Genomic DNA, 16517 nt, shown 5'->3' with positions numbered 1-16517 from the left:
GCTACTAAGGCACATTAGCATAACTGCTGATCTTTGGACTAAACACATGTTTTTGTAGTTAATTTAAAGGCAGAATCAGAGTTTGAAACAACATTCAGAACTGCAGTTAACCTGTGTTTCATTCAGGTGCTGCAAACACATCAGCCGTTCCAGGACAAATTTCCAGCTCATGAATGCTGAAGATCTCACCAATTCACTGGGAAAACATCCGCCTTCAGCTGCAGTAGAGAAAATCCATGACTTCTAAAAGTTGATGGAGCTTCTAATTCTTTAGTTTGCTCAGAATCTGAACTGCTTCAGGTGGAGCACTTTAGCTCTTTGACTGTGATCAGAAAGAAAGTCCATCACTCTGTGAGAACTTTCAGTGTGAAACTTTAGAAACATAAAGTACACCGAGCTTACAGAAAATGATCCTGGTAAAATCACATAAATTGCTGCAGAAACGTAGTAATAAATACATGCATGTAGATGTAAAGAGTCTGTTCCATATGTTGGTCCATGTGAAGAACAGAGCTACATAACTGATGGTGCCAGCTCTGTACAAGAGTCAGAAACAGCTCCGTTCAGTTTCAGGGTGTGGTGGAAATTGGTGAGGATTTCATCTAAGGAGGCGTCTTTGGCCACCTGCTCCACGACCTGACCGACTCCGCTCTCTAACATGTGGTAATACCGCCTCAACTCCTCCAGCTCAGACCTCATCCGTTCCTCCACCTGCTGTTTCTCCTCCTGAGCCTCCATCAGCTTCTTCTTGCTTTCACTTCCTCCTTCAGCTTCTTCTTGAAGAACTCTCTGAGCTCCGACTCTCTCCTCTTTAGCATTTCTTCAACTTCCAGGTAGGTGTAGTTGGAGTAAAACTCTCCTCCGTTGTCGGCCACCATCTTATCCACCTTCTCCAGCAGATTCAGGACTTGGCGGCGGTCGTTGGTTTTGAGGTTGTTGAAGACGTGGTATCTGTTTCCAGCCTTCTGCAGGACCTCCTGCAGCTCAGCTCCTGCCTCCTCCAATGTCTCATCCAAGTCTGACTCAACTACATCTCCGTGAGTGAAGAGGATGATGGTGTACCTCCAGGCACCCTCTCCAAAGATCTCCTCCACCTTCTTCACAGCGTCTCTTTCCTCTGCTGTGAAGCGTCCCAACCTTGATGACCAGCAGGATGGCGTGGGGCCCCGGGCCGACATGTTGATGCATTTGGAGATCTCCTCTTCACAACGTCTTCAGGCAGGAACGTGTCAAAGAGGCCGGGAGTGTCGACCACAGAGACCATCTTCTTAAACACCGTTTCCTGCTGCTTGGAGCATTCAGAATAGAATAGAATAGAATAGAATAGAATAGAATAGCCTTTATTGTCATTGTACAGGGTACAACGAAATTGGAGTGCCACTCCCTTGGTGCAAAATGCAATAATAAATATAATAAATAAAAAATAGTAAGATATAAAAGGTACAATAAAACAAACATAAGTACTCAAACAAAAGTAAGTATGATATTTACAGGATAGCAGCATTAATATAATGACAGTATGACAGTATGAATAGCAGCATAATATAATGACAGTGACAGTATGGTATGGCTAAGCAGGTTCAATTGTTTTTGTGCTTATTTGCAATGGTGATAGCTCTGGGAAAGAAGCTATCCCTGAATCTGTTTGTTCTGGTTTTATGTGACCTGTACCGTCTGCCTGACGGTAATAGTTCAAACAGTTGATTGCTGGGGTGAGAATGGTCCTTGATGATATTGCCAGCTCTGCTGAGGTACCGAGAGTTTGCAATGACCTCCAGGCTGGGCAGAGAGCAGCCAGTGATCTTCTGGGCTGTGTTGATGACCCTCTGCAGTGCTTTCCTGTCTGCAGCCACTGAAGAGGAGAAAACATATATCACCTCATCTTAATTTAGATCAGATATGAACTGCACAGAAATGGTGTCCCGTTTTACACACCTACAGAGTCCTCGCTAAAATAAGTAACAGGTAAGGAATTCCTACTGCTGCTCCCCATTAAAAACTCTGTGTGTCTCTTACCTGATGAGTGACTGGAGGTTTCTCTGAAGGCATCTCTTCCCAGGATGCTGTTTCCACTGGAACTCTTTCCTTCTCCAGTCTTCCCAAGCAGAACCAGCCTGAGATCAGACACTGAGCACCAGTGTTGGGTAAGTTACTTTAAATTAGTAACTTAGTTACATTACTAGTTACTTCTATCAAAAGTACCTCAGTTACTTCAAGTTACTCGTTACTTTCAAAGTAACTAGTTACTAGGGAAAGTAACTTTGGTTTTACTCAGACTTCTCTTGTTAATGTGTTGCTTCTGTAACTGGATACCCAGCCAGAGTCTTCTAGCTTGCTTACTTGCCACAGTGCACTGAGCCACCTACCAACAGAAAGGAAAAGATAATGTGCACATTTCCACGAGAGAAATCCCACGCCTGGACCGTCGTCGACCGCCGCCATGATTCTAGCCTACGTCACAGCGTCATGTGCGCTTTTTACATCCAACACAAAAACTGCAGTCGTGGTGCTTTGGTTGTACTCAGAACTCTGAAATTCTGCCTTCTGAATAGGAAGATGTAGGTAACAGCAGACTGCAGATGAGCTGCATACAGAGCTGGACCAGCCCACCATTATAGGAAACATCATGAAGCCTTTGAATGAAAACAAACGCTGTTGTGACAGTGATGTTCACTGTCTTGATGGTATATATGTGATAAGAGATTTTTTAGGATTTTGGGATTTTTATTATGTTATGCTTAAAAGTACGTTTCATTATCTAAATGTGTTTGCTCTTTTCAGTATTCAGCTTAAACTCTGCAACTCTGTGCAGACTCCTAAATGGGGAAGTTACACAGGAAGCCTGCAGTTCTATTTTCTCTCTTCCTGTATGTGCTCTCTGAATAAAGACTGTTTCTTTTTACTGCAGGGCGCGAGTCTCCCTGAGTCTCACCCGTGTACATGTTAAACCTGTCTGAGCCTTTTTATTCCGACCTGGGTTGCAATACAGGAAAACTCCTGACATTTCTTGGTCCTTCGAGCCGGATGAGACACAGCACTTTTGTGTGACCCCACAGGAAAGCCTCACCGAGTCCTGCCGTCGTGAGAAGCCCGCGCTGAAGTCTGTCGACAGCTCCTGTCCAGGTACAGGATAAAGTCCAGAGGCGTGAATTCGGGTTCTGGCCGGCGTTCTTATAAGTGGTCCACGGCGGTGGGGGTCGATGAGGCAGACCTGAGAGACCGGCAGCAACCAGGTGAATATTAACACTCAGACACCTCGCGTAAAACGTCTAGGCTCGCCCAGAGGGGTTGGTAGCATTCCTAAAAGTAAACGCTCGCCTGAAAAAGGGCTGGAAGCATTTTTAGATAAACCTGGTCTGTAAGACGTAGTGCGCGTTGAAAAGGTATTGTTGTTGTTTTATTTTTGTTGGTGGAATAAGTTGATTTTACAGCACAATAAGGAGGCTGAACTATTCCACTATTTTGTTTGCTGTTGGCTACCCAAGTACTGGTGAAAAGAGAGAAACAGGTCATGTTTCATCACGTAAAGATGACACCGCTTTCAAGAATAGCTTGAAAGTAGAAGGCCGTGTCAACTACCTCTCTCGATTCTCGTGCCAGAGAAGGTGCCGCAGTTGTGTAGTTGTAAAGTATTAAAATTAAGAGGATTAAAATGGGTAACGAAGCTTCAAAACTCACTGCTGACGAGCAGTGGTTAGAGAAAAATGTCCAGGAGCTGGACAAATTAGTGCATATAGATGGAGAAATCCAAAGAAAACCTAAATGTCCCACGTGGGAGGGAAAATGTAGCCCCTCCGCATTGACTAAATTATAAGAAACCCTCCAAGCAGAAATAAATACTGAAAAGGAAGCTAAAAAGAAATCAAAGCATACACAAGAGTTGTAATATTTTAAAGCATGGAAAGTGGAATGAAGTGGAATAAACAAAAGGTTAAATTAAGGTTAACTTAAATTAAAGCAGAGCTTATCTAGTGATAAGCATGATAATAGGAGATAATAGGAAGGTTAACAACCTGTAAATTGGTATTAACAATAAAACAAAGACAACCAAGCTGAATGAATAGAATGCATGAAACCAGGTATTTCACACAAAATATATCAAATAAAAAAGAGAGATGCATAAGGTGTATTAAGGCTGTGTCATTGTTCAGCCAAGGAAAATGTCTCCAGCTTGGGAAGGTGTGAAGCTGCAGATTCACACAGACCCGTGATGGATACATAATAAAATATAAACTAATATACTATTGTATATTAGTAGTAAAGTAGTGTATTGTAATATACTATTGCTGTTATAAAAAAGGAAAAACAACACAATGATAACATTAATAATGACATACTATTAATAGGAAGAGGCACCTCAGTCAGTTATGATGTGAGGTGGAAGATTGTTAAAAGTAGTCTGATTCAAGCTTAAGGTTTGCTCAAACTCAGTACAATGATATATGAGATGAAGAAAATAAGGAATTAACTACACTAATCAGGTGCATAGAGACACTTGACCTGCTTGTAAACCTGTCATCTTAGATGAGACTTTGTTAAGATGAAGAGCAAACCTATACTAACAACTAATGAGCCAAACCCTGTATACAACAGCTAAAGCTACAAGATTGAGAAGCTGAATTAAATAAATATGTGGACACTACCAAGCTAATGAGGAGCGGTGACGCGCATGGAGATGCTGGTTTTGCTCACTACAATTGTATAAATAGAGTTTGAATTCATTACTGTGGATGTACAGTGAGTGACCTCTATATATCTTGAAAAGCATGTCTGAAATATTCGTATGAAAGCATATTTTGAGTGATTCTAACTGTGTAAATGCTGTGAGTAGTAGGTTTTGAGTGATTGGGTGTGATTTGTACAAAATTAATAAAACATAAGTAAGTATAACACTACAAAGGTTCATAGTGGAGTGAGTGAACGAGTGGAAGTTTGAGTGTGTGTGATGATTCCTGATGTCTGAAGGGGCTCTATTTAGAAGTGTGAGCGTGACATAAAGGTGTTGGTTCTAGATCAAGATTTAGTAGAATTAAAGAGGGTTTATAGACTATGAATACAAAGAGAAACAAAAGAGTTCGATTAGTCTGCAGAAACAGGAAATATGTGTGCCTGTGGTGTGTCAAGACAGCCCACAGAGGGAAACAGAACTCTATGAATAGACTCTATGAATAGAATGAATAGGCAACACATACTCAAATTGTTATATGTTGTTAAGGTTCATTGTTGAGAGAGGAATCCATAAATAACCACAGATCCGGTCCAGTGTGCAATTAGACAGTATTTTAATAAACACATGTGTGAGTTCAACAACCCAATCAGTATTGAACTGTCTTTACCATATTCAGACAACAGTTTTATAGGGTTAAGATAGTACAGCCCCCTTTTCTGTTGGTAGGCAGATTTAAACAAAGCACACGTCACTCCAAAACCACAATGACTCTTAACATAGTCTAAAACAGAACATCTTCTTCGGGTCAACGCCAGGTGCTTCCTGTCTCCATCCTGCCCAGGCTTATCTTCCTGGAACATCAGGTCCACGCTCTGCACAAAATGTCACTCATACAGGCACAACTTTGCAGTTATAAACTCTTGCGGGGCGCGTGCGTGCTGTGTACTGTGTACATGTCATGACCTCTCACTATTTGTGTCTGTATGTGTGTCTCGCCCTTAAATGCTCTCACATCTCACCCGTTACACTTCTGCAAAAGCCTGCAACTTCAAAAGCCTATAACTTCCTGTCTCTGCCCTCTACACAGAAACACTGAGATCATAGAAGCATTAAAACATTTAAAATTATAGTTTAAAGTGGTTCTTCTTGGACCTGTAATAAAGACTAATATGATACCAATATATTTGAACATCTGAATGCATCTAAATGCAACATCACTATTAATACTGAAATGTTACTGATGATTATAAAAATAGCAGCAAATAATAGCAGGAAAATATTTCTATTCTCCACACTCCCACCCTCGACCTCTGGACCACCAGAGGTCGCAATACATTATGTTGGGTCACTCCTTGGCCCCTTCAGCTGCTTTTGTCCACCCCTGACGTCATAAACTTTAGGATCACTTCTCCCACTCTGACCCTCTCTTGTTCTCTTCATTCAAACCTGATTCAAGCTAATATTACTCAAAACATGAACCTAATTTTGTATTTGGTTTTAGACTTTTATTTTTATATCTCATTCAACCGTCAGCATTTGTAAAACTCCTAAAAGCACTGCCTTTAAGAGGATCAAAGGAAGCACGTCTCTGCTTATGCTTCCTGTTGGTTCCTTATCTGATTATCAGCATCCTATGCACAAAACTGTCGCTGCTGCACGTGCCTCTCACCTAAAGTCACCTCTCACAAGAAAATATATCAAGAAAATCATTATACCTGCTTATTCTACTAAAGGATAAAAAACAACCATTTTACTCACTAAGTGTAAGCACATTATCAATAGCTCCTAAATAAATTACATCATAGCTAAAAGCTGAACTCTAACTGTATTTTAGAACTCACATTTCCTGTGTTTAACCTGTTTTAATATATCATTTTATTTCCTTTTGCTGCCCTTAATGTAATGACTCATTCTAATTTATACTTTATCAGACTCAACCAAAATATATAAGCTTTCTCCCTTTGCTTCTGTTTTAAACAAAAACTTGGTCACTTCAACAGGCATTTGTTATTCTGTAACTGCATTTTATATAAGAGGACTAATTTAGAGCTGCATATGTTATCTCAATATTTTACCTATCACACAGTTTAGTCACAAACAAACTCCTATTCAGTTCCTCTTGTCTGTCACTTGTTACCGGGCCAACTCAAATTCAGTTAAAAGCTAAAGGAATTTCAGGCCCTAGGCCTCAAATCAATACTGTCCTGTGTGTTGATGAACTCTATACGTCTGTAAGCGTGTGCAATCCTTCAATAACTCGGGTCCTTCTCACAGTAGATTGGCTAATCATAATGTTAACCAAAAGTTTGTGACCCTCAAGAGACGACTCTCTGAGCCACAACTCCGTTAAACGCACAAAAATGCAATGTGTATGAAAAATCATTTCTACATATATAATCTCCAATATTATTCATTCAAGTCAGCGAGACTTTTAACATCCTCATAAAAAGCTCTCCTCTACCCTAGAAATAAATCTATTTACTATCTGTTTCTAAAGCCTACAATATAACAACTTTATTCTAAAAATCAAAAAGAAATCACACATTTTCTACTCATAAAATGTTCACTATTTTCCCCAAAGCATATCCTTTATTCCCACAGTTTCCCTTTAAGTTTGGTGCACAACTTCTTATTAACACCAGCAATTTATCTTCTAAACCTAATTCAGTTCATTTTGATCCTCTCTTTAAAGAATTTAACGAATTTTACCATCTCTAAATTATCAAACAACCCCAATCGTCATAAAATCATACTAAAACCCATTTCAAATTAAACAAATTAAATCTTAAATCCCTCTCTTTTTGACACATCTCATGTGGCAAAAAACTCAACATGCTTCACCCAAGCTTAACAAATTAACAAGGGAAAAAAGGTTAGTCATATCATATCATTTCTCAGAACACTTCAGCCATCTTCCTCTCCGGTATTTTGCTCCAGCCCTGAAAACCTGTGTTTAAGGAATAAAATCAATTTAATCATCCTGACAAATCTTCTCAAACTCCTGCTCCATCGAATTCTGGATCCTTGGAATTTCCTGAAAACAAAACCTGTGCTTTACATTTCATACTCTCCCTTTATGATCCAGTCTGTGTCATGACAAAATAAACTTAAACAGAACAGTTATTAATCATGGGTTACCCCAGTTAATGGTAACTTGAATTTCATCAAACAATGTTTCCCTTTTAGCATTTAGCATTCTCCCAACAATATAATGTAATCCCCTAATCTAACCCCAGTAAAAAGAGATTTTCTCAAAGCAAACATCAGCATCCCAAAATCAGCATCCCCAGATTTAAGTCTTCCACTCCTCCTGTTTGTCAACCTTTTATTTATTTCCCCTCTTGGTCCCATCACTGATACTGCAGCCTTCCACGCACGTCATCAGATGCTCCACATCAGCAAAATGAGCTCAATCATTTGTTTTATTTCGTTTTCCTTTTTAGGAAAATAGTTCGCTATACTTTTGACTGGATTGAATCGATACAATCCATTTTTAGACGGAGACTTGCCGCCAATCAGTCTCTGATTGTAATCAATTATAATTCTGTAATGCCCACCTGATTTTCGTACTTGGTAATTTTGTCAGCGCCGTCCGTTCACTCTCTTCCAGGCCTGCTTAGAACAAAAATGAAAAAAGAGAGCTGATTATTAGCTCATCAAAGTACAAAACAAAATCACCTGACAGGTTTTCCCGAGTGCACTACTACAAAAATTTTTAGTCCCCTCTCAGACATATCCATGTCTTAATCAAACACCCTCTCTGGAAATAAAACAACAGCCTCCAAAATCAGAAACAATCTCAAAGTTCACCCTTTCAACACAATCGAAAACCTCGTCAAAGATCAAAGACCGTTTGCACAATGTCTCCTTCCTCACTTTGCCATGTGTTCATTCAGCACAAGATAAAACCAATTTCAACAACGTATCATCCTTAAATTATAAATTTCCTGTCCAAATCTGCCCTCTGAGCAGACCTGACCACCGTAATCAAATATCCTGATACTTTACCATTATATATTTTGCCAAATGATCCTCCACACCACCGCTCTCTCTTGAACTGAAAGCCTCCGACACACACACACACAGGAAGTGTCTCTGCTCATAGACTCACAGCTCAACAGCCAACTTGACAAGAAAATTACACGTTTACACCTTATCACATTATTGAATTATTTTCATTTTCTTTCTATAATAATCACTTGCTTTAATCACTCAGTACGAGAGCACTCCTAAGTCACTTTTTTTTTTAAAACTGCTTTAGTCCCTTTTCTTCTGTTAATTCCCATAGCTCCTTTGAGTCAACTTCAACTTCAAGCTTTAAGTCTATTTTATTAAACATTCACACCATTCTATCACTCATACAAGTAGCAAGCTGATCTTCATTGCATATGCTTGTGTTCTTAGCCAGGTTTTAATCAATGTCTCTATGCATTAAGCTTCAGGAGCTTGTCTTTGTAAGGTTAATGCATCTTCTGTTTGTGTGTATGTGTATGTGTTATTTTGCATATATGGCTTCACAGTCTCCCAGACACTTACCAATTCTCCAGTTAAGCAGTCAGTTTTCTTTTCCCCGAATTACTAACCCACATTTTTGATTTCCCACCTTGAATAAAAGCACTCCTGGTCTTCAGCCAGGTGTTAGGGCTTGCTTTTCAGGTTCCTGGACACATCATGCTGTGAACAATTCAACCAGAAACTTGCCTTAACTTATCCATTGATGTTAACCTCTAACTTTCTTCCGACTGCTGGATCTGGAGAGTTGGTCCAAGTCTGCTTTACTCCTGAAAATAACAAAACTAAGACATTTTCATTATTATCACAAGTGGTTAAATGACCCATTTCTCTATCTCTGATCAGAAACACCAATTATGCCATGCATGTAAGCGTGTTCTTCCTTGCATTTCATGTTAATTGAGTGTAAGCTGCTTCCTCATTGAATTAATTCATTGAGTTCTTTGTTGCATTTCTATGTATTCATGTCCATGTACTCTACGTGTAAGCTGTTTCTTCATTGCATCTTAAATTTTAATCAATTTTACTTCATGCATTTTTTACTGAGGTTTAGATTCAAACTGTCTCACTTCCGATTCATTTCAAAAATAATCTCAAAGTAACCATTTGTATGTGTTTTCTATTCATTAAGGTAATGACAATTATTTTCTTTCATTATTCTTACCTTTTCTAATGTTTACCTCTTTGTTATGCATTGGTGGACATCCCTAAACAGTCATGAGTTCAGGTTTCAATTTTCAGTCCAAACATATCCTGTATTCTCGCAATTAAACTCGTCCAGCTTCATCTCTCACCGGTCCCTTTTTCATTCACAGTGTCCTGTTCGTGCTTCAAAGCTCCAGCAAACACAGTCTCAACTCAGCTGTTGTCTTCTTCTCTGTTTCTTTACAGTCTTTCTTTTAGGTTAAGTCCCAGCATGGCAAAATATCACATTCAGTGCCTTCAGTCTTATTTTCATTTGCTCTGTTTTCTTCTCCATTCATCCTTTCAATCTTCTCTTCCAAGATTGCTCCAAGCATGGCAAATATGAGAGTCAGTGCCTTCAAGCAGACACCTCACCCTGTTCTTCACCAGCATGCATCTTGCATCTTTCACACTGCTGGACTCATCAGTGGTCGTCAGTGTTACTGCTTTCGCTTGCACTGCTTTTAGCTTCAGTTAATTCTTCAAGTCCACGATGTTCTGTCGGTCTTCATCAGGCGATTGACTGGCCTTTAAGCTTCTTCTCAGGGTCAAAGACAAAGTGAGAGATCAAGCTGCACAATTTCGAGCCAAAGCCTGGCTTATTTTCTCCCAATTCTATTAATCTATTGTTCTGGTGCTGCACTCAAGGTTCCAAAGTTGAGAGACGTCCACCTGTATTGACACACTAAAGCATACAATTAGTATCATATTCATTTTTTCTTAAAGGCTTCATTTGCTTCATGTGCCTCATCTATCTCTCTGTGTTCTTTCTGTACACACTCAGTTCCTTTTATGGGCATGCAAAGTTCCTGTTCACTATTTCCTGTTCTCTGCAGAGTCTGTCTCTCTTTGTATTTATAGTCTAAAAACCCTCTTTAATTCTACTAAATCTTGATCTAAAAAACAATACACCTTCATTTCACTCACACACATTTAAATAGAGCTCTTTCACACATCAGAACAACTAACACTTCTCCACACACATCACCCTTCACCCTTCTTTAGATCAGTTTGTAGCGTATACACTTATGTGTTTTCCATCAGAAAAAATAAACTCAATTTCTCATACCCTCACTCATGCGTTTCTTGAATTAAAAGCACTTGCAAACTTTAAACATCCTATTTTACATCACAAAAGAAATATATTTCAGTTCAGTTCAGTTCAGTTCATTTTTATTTCAAACATGTGCCTTCACAATCATTTCCAAATATCATTTCATTATTTGTTTGAAAAGGAGTAGGCAGAAGTAATTACTTATTTGTCCCTACCCCCTCAAGTTTTACCTCTCATTCTTTTAATTTTCTTTTAGTCTTAAATTAAACAAACAACATATGAAACAAAAGTACAGCAAAACAAAACAAAACATACATAAATCAAAAAAAAGAAATTAGCAAGCCCCACCACAGTATAGTTTCTTTTATATGAAAAATACAGAATGTGTATATTTGCATATTCATAAGTTATGGAAAAACAAACAAACCCAAAAAAAAACAACAACCAAGAACCACAATACCATTACCAGCAACATTACCGTCCTGGGTTAACCCGTTTTCTTCATTCTTATACTTATTTAAAATTTGTTTTTATATTTTACTTTAAACTGGCTTACGTTTTTACTTTCTTTTATTTCTTCTGTTAGACTGTTCCATAATTTAACTCCTGCAATTGAGAGAGACATAGTTCTTAAAGTTGTTCTAGCACTTTGTATTTTTAAATTCCATTTCCTCTTAAGTTATACCCACCTTCTCTTTCTATGAACAATTTACAGATTTCTTTTGGAAGCAATTTATTTCTTACTTTATACATTATTTGCGCTGTTTTAAACTCCACCAAGTCTTTGAATTTAATAGCTTGCATTTTGACAAAGAGTGCATTTGTATGGTCCCTGTACCCCACATTATTTATTAATCTAATGGCCCTTTTCTGTATTATAGTTATTGTTTGTGTATTACCTTTGTATGTGTTTCCCCAAACCTCTACACAGTAGCTCATATATGGCAGTAGTAAAGCACAGTATAATATGTGCAGTGCTTTCTGATCCAACATATGCTTTGCTTTCCCCAGGACGGCAATGCCCCGTGCCATTTTCCCCGAACATAAGTAATGTGTGGCTTCCAGCAGAGCTTGTGGTCAATGATCACACCAAGAAATTTTATTTCATTTACTCTTTCTAAATATACATTGTCAACACATATTTCTATTTTGATGTTTTTCTTTTGTTTTCCAAACAACATAAATTTGGTTTTATCTAGATTCAATGATAATTTATTTATATCAAACCACTTCTTTAATATTGTTAATTCCTGTGTGATCATCTCCAAAACCTGTGGCAATTCCACCCCTGAACACAGTATATTTGTGTCATCAGCAAATATTACAAACTTTAAAATCTCCGATACTCTGCAAATATCATTTAAGTACATAATAAACATTTTTGGACCCAATTTCACACTCCTTTATTTCATACACCCCTTTTAAATGCTCTAACCTCTTTCAGACGCCATAAATCGTCTCACACGCACTGCCTTTTCTCTCTCAAACTTCCATTTTACACTCACTCAGACAAATCATGCAGAGTCACTCAAATCAAATACTGACAGCATTCACACGGTTAAAATCACTCGAAATACGCTTTCATACGAGTATCTTGGACATGCCTTCCATGATCAGAAAGAGCAAGTCAAAAGAAAAAAGAAAAAGAAAACTGAAACCTCTCATCGTCCTCACAGCTTCTCCCCACACACACATAACTGAAAAATAAACCACACCACCATTTATTACTCAAGATATATACATCTATCAAAATTCAGTCACTTACTATACATCCACACTAGTATATTCAAACTGTATTTATACAATTCTAATGAGCAAAACCAGCATCTTACTTACAGGCATTCAGCAATATCAGATAAAGCTCAATAGTCTCGAAACTGAAAGCAACCCTCTGCATGCGCGTCACCGCTCCTCATTTGCATTTACACACACACTCAGTGCACATCCGGCTGTGCATTGCTGACACAGAGACTGATCTTACTCATAGATCTCATATTTTATATTACAGACGTCTTTAATTACAACTGCACAGATTTTAGGCCTTTTAAAACCTATATAATTTCGATAATTTACCATAACCGACTCGAACGGGCAAACCACAGGTTTTTTGCGACCAATTCACCAGACCAGACTCGAACTGCTCTGTCCAGATTTTCTAAACCTAACAATTTACAGGTAGCCAAAAAAGCGCAAATAGAGGACTTGAACCCCTAGCAATTTCGGAGGTTCCCAAGTTCTCCCCGGTTTGTCGTACCGTACTATCCCTACTTACTGGTAGGCCTAGGGTCAGCGTCCCGCCCTAGTGCAAGCGTTACCAAGGAGAAAATGCGCTTCTTAACAGACGCCGCTGTCGTTCTAGAAAAATTTAGAATAATTTGAAACAACAATCTAAGCCCAAAACAGGATTAAGATTGAGGCAGATCTACCTTTGTGGACATAGGGGACTTGAACCCACAAAATGACCATCACAAGATAAATCCAATGTCCAGCGGGACTTGAACCCACAGAAATGACCAATTTCCCTACTTTCTACGTGAGACTTGAACTCACTTTAACTCTTTTCCTTTTCTTTGGGACTTGAACCCAGTACTTTTACTTATCACTTATCATTACTTCAACCAGCATGCTCATGAAATTCCCATCAAACTCAAAACAGACATTCACCAGTAATTACAGTGACCAGGCTTTTAATTTGACATGCCCAATGTGACACCTTTTGGAAATATATTTCAACAGGCAGTGTCTTACCTTTAAATGCCCCGGGGAATGCCTGCTCACTTTCACCACTGATTACCGTCTGCCCGTCCAATTACCACGGACCCCGGATCTCTCCGTCTACACCATTCCCTCTCTCTCACCGGAACGAGCCCCCAAATGTTAAGGTTCATTGTTGAGAGAGGAATCCATAAATAACCACAGATCCGGTCCAGTGTGCAATTAGACAGTATTTTAATGAACACATGTGTGAGTTCAACAACCCAATCAGTATTGAACTGTCTTTACCATATTCAGACAACAGTTTTATAGGGTTAAGATAGTACAGCCCCCTTTTCTGTTGGTAGGCAGATTTAATACAGCATACGTCACTCCAAAACCACAATGACTCTTAACATAGTCTAAAACAGAACATCTTCTTCGGGTCAACGCCAGGTGCTTCCTGTCTCCATCCTGCCCAGGCTTATCTTCCTGGAACATCAGGTCCACGCTCTGCACAAAATGTCACTCATACAGGCACAACTTTGCAGTTATAAACTCTTACCTAAATGAGTCTATCTGTGTGTGTGTGCACATGCGGGGGCGCGTGCGTGCTGTGTACTGTGTACATGTCATGACCTCTCACTATTTGTGTCTGTATGTGTGTCTCGCCCTTAAATGCTCTCACATCTCACCCGTTACACTTCTGCAAAAGCCTGCAACTTCAAAAGCCTATAACTTCCTGTCTCTGCCCTCTACACAGAAACACTGAGATCATAGAAGCATTAAAACATTTAAAATTATAGTTTAAAGTGGTTCTTCTTGGACCTGTAATAAAGACTAATATGATACCAATATATTTGAACATCTGAATGCATCTAAATGCAACATCACTATTAATACTGAAATGTTACTGATGATTATAAAAATAGCAGCAAATAATAGCAGGAAAATATTTCTATTCTCCACAATGTGAAATTATTTTTGGAAAGGGTCAGAAGAGATCATTTGAACTTAGAACTCAGTGATATGATGCATGAATTAAACCTTATGGCAATAAACACTTGCAATGAAGAAAGCAGCTTACACGCAATTAATATGAACGCAAAGCCTTAGGCCATAGGCAATTTGTTTTATTTTTGTTTGTTTGCTTAGTGAGTTTGGAAAACAAATTTGTGATCATACTTGTGGATAACAGTGACACATAATGGTTTGGGCATATGATTTGCTGATGCCTAGTTTTAGAGCTGTGAGCTATGAGCTTACACTGTCACACATCAGAATTGCTGTATGCTGTATCACGCGCTGACCTTCACAGCACCCCACAGGCTGGTGTCGTTAACATCTTTGTAGACGGTTCAGCGTCCAAAAGTAGCCTTGGGCGGAACTGTGTAGGTTATGCGGTAACCACAGTAGACACAATTTTAGAAGCAAAAGCAGCAGCACAACAAACTATAGACACATTAATGTCTGACTCCTCAATGCAAATACCACTTGATGTGCTTATAAACGAACAGAAAGCCTGTCATGATCCTGGGTCCGTTTGACCCAGTGTTTTGTGTTTTTCTATTTAGTGTGATTTTTGTTCTGTTCTTCTTCTGTTTAGTGTTTTCTCTGTTCGGCCCGTGTGTGTCCTTGTATGTGTAGTTCCTGTTTTATTGTGACGGTCTGTGTTGTTTCCCCTCGATCTCCCTGCGTCTCTCCATGCGTGTTTCCTCGGACCTCCCTGCCTCTTCGTTTCTGGTTTGCTTTGTTAGTTTTTCCCAGTTTAGGTTTACCTGTTAGTGTCACTCGTCATTTCTGTTTATTTGCCTTACTGTTAATAAATTCCCACTTGCACTTGAGCTGCCGCTGCCTGGTCCTAATTAATTCCCACACGGCTTGCACCCGCAAACCGTGACAGCACGAACCAGCCAACATGGACCCAGCAGCTTGCGACCCTTCGGAGGAGCTAAGGGATGACATCATTTTCTCCGTTGAGAACCTTCTCAGCCGGTCGTTGGAACATCCCCCGGAGGAGCTTCGTCGCGCTGTGGAGACACGCCTACAGCGGCTCTTCTCCGGTCTTCCGTGGCTGTTTGGCTCGCTCTCTCCGACCATTCAGGCCTTCCTTCAGCGCACACCTCACCTGCTCTCTGCCACTCCTGCCTCGCCACCCGACTCGCCGAATGTGGTCTTGCCTGGCCCGTCGGAGCCGTCGGCTGGGAGGAAATGTCGATCGCGCCACCGGCGCGCCACCCCACAGCCGGACATCCGGACTTTTAATTCGCCGGTTGTGGTGAGTGAGGGCTCTTTTTCGGACTGTGTGACTGTTTGTTCTGGGGCTGTCTTCTGTGCGGCGGATGATTATGAGAGCAGCTCTTCGCCTGCTCAGCGGCCGCTCTCAGCTCAGTTTCCTGGTGTCACTCCACCGCCGCTTTCAGAAGCCAGGCCCTGCAGGAGGAGCAAGCAGCGGCGAAGGAAGGATTATGTGGTGGAGGACACTGGGCTTACTCCGCTACAATCCTTTGCTTTGTTTTTGGGACTTCCACGTTCGGAGCTACACAAACTTCCCACCTCCTCATCCCAGCCTCGCTCCGCCACTCCTCCCCAGCCTCCAGTAGCTGCCCAGCCTCCAGTGGCTCACTTAGCTGCCCACTTAGTCCGGATGTACTGGAGACTGAACTTAGCTGTTCAGTCTCCAGTAGCTCACTTAGCTGCTCAGTCTCCAGTAGATCACTTAGCTGCTCAGTCTCCAGTGCTCCCAGTTTCACCCGCAGCTCAGGCCCCAGTGCTCCCAGTTTCACCCGCAGCTCAGGCCCCAGTGCTCCCAGTTTCACCCGCAGCTCAGGCCCCAGTGCTCCCAGTTTCACCCGCAGCTCAGGCCCCTGTCCCGCCTGTAGCTCAGGCCCCTGTGCCGCCTGT

At 40.4% G+C, this 16517-nt stretch overlaps 1 pseudogene; it reads right to left on the bottom strand.

Moving 5' to 3' along the window:
* Positions 1-705: 705 nt before the first annotated feature.
* Positions 706-10262, bottom strand: LOC116324650 (annotated as a pseudogene).
* Positions 10263-16517: the final 6255 nt, after the last annotated feature.

This window comes from Oreochromis aureus, linkage group 3 (assembly GCF_013358895.1).
Source record: "Oreochromis aureus strain Israel breed Guangdong linkage group 3, ZZ_aureus, whole genome shotgun sequence".
NCBI classification, from domain to species: domain Eukaryota; kingdom Metazoa; phylum Chordata; class Actinopteri; order Cichliformes; family Cichlidae; genus Oreochromis; species Oreochromis aureus.
This window is presented reverse-complemented; position numbering and strand designations above follow the sequence as displayed.